The sequence below is a fragment of the Onychostoma macrolepis genome, chromosome 22 (genome assembly GCF_012432095.1).
Source record: "Onychostoma macrolepis isolate SWU-2019 chromosome 22, ASM1243209v1, whole genome shotgun sequence".
Lineage (NCBI taxonomy): Eukaryota > Metazoa > Chordata > Actinopteri > Cypriniformes > Cyprinidae > Onychostoma > Onychostoma macrolepis.
The window spans coordinates 11854956-11856080 of NC_081176.1; positions in this window are offsets into that span (position 1 = coordinate 11854956).

Here is a 1125-nt window from a genome sequence, read left to right on the forward strand (position 1 = left end):
AGTCATCTGTTATGTTTTACAGAGACTTGGTTAAGAGAAGATATACAGGACATTGCTTTAAATGGCTATACAATGATCAGAGCCGACAGAGACAACGTCACATCTCGTAAGTCCGTGGGAGGAGGTCTGTGCTTTTTTGTGCATAACAAATGGGCAACACATTTTCGGATTAATGAACAAGTATGTACCACAGACTATGAACTCATGTCAGTGTCTTTTAGACCTTTTTATTTGCCCCGGGAATTTGGACGGATTACTGTCATTTTAACATATGCCACAGGCCCGAATAACGAAGAAGCTGCAAACAAAATAACAGAGAGTTATGACGCTTTGACTCGCTCATCTGATCAGCCAATTTTAATTCTTGGAGATATGAATTTATGTGATCTATCAAGCTATTTGCCCACCCTTCATCAGTATGTGGACTGTCCTACGCGATCAACACGCATATTGGATAAATGTTTTGGCAATATAGTTGATGGATATAAGGCTGTGTGTCGCCCTCCTTTGGGGAGATCAGATCACAATATCATACATCTGTTACCTAAATACCGAGCTAAGTTTAAACAAGAGAAACCAGTGACTAAAGAGATACAACTGTTGACAGATCAGAGTAAAGAAGAACTTAGAGACTGTTTTGAGGACACAGAGTGGCAACTGTTCTTTGATGCATGTGAAGATGTACATGAGATCACTGACACCATTACATCTTATATAAGTTTTTGTGAAAGTAATTGTGTTAAGACTAAAACAATTCAAATGTATTCAAATAATAGGTTATGGTTTACTAAAGATCTTAAAATGAGTTTAAATGAGAAAAAAGTAGCCTTTTTAAATGGTGATAAGGAACTGGTTAGAGACAAAAGGAAGGAATTTAGGGGTCTAATTAGGAAAGCTAAATTAGGATATAAGGATAAGATTGAAAATAGGTTATATACAGGCAATGCTAAGAAGGCATGGGAAGGGCTTAATAGTATTAGGGGAAGAGAGAAGAAGAAACAGGTGTGTTCCTTACAAGGTGCACATTTTGTAGAAGATTTAAATGTTTTTTTTACTAGGTTTGATAGGGGGATTGTACTACCGAATGTGAGAGAATATGTTTTAATATTCCGGCATATGAGCCTA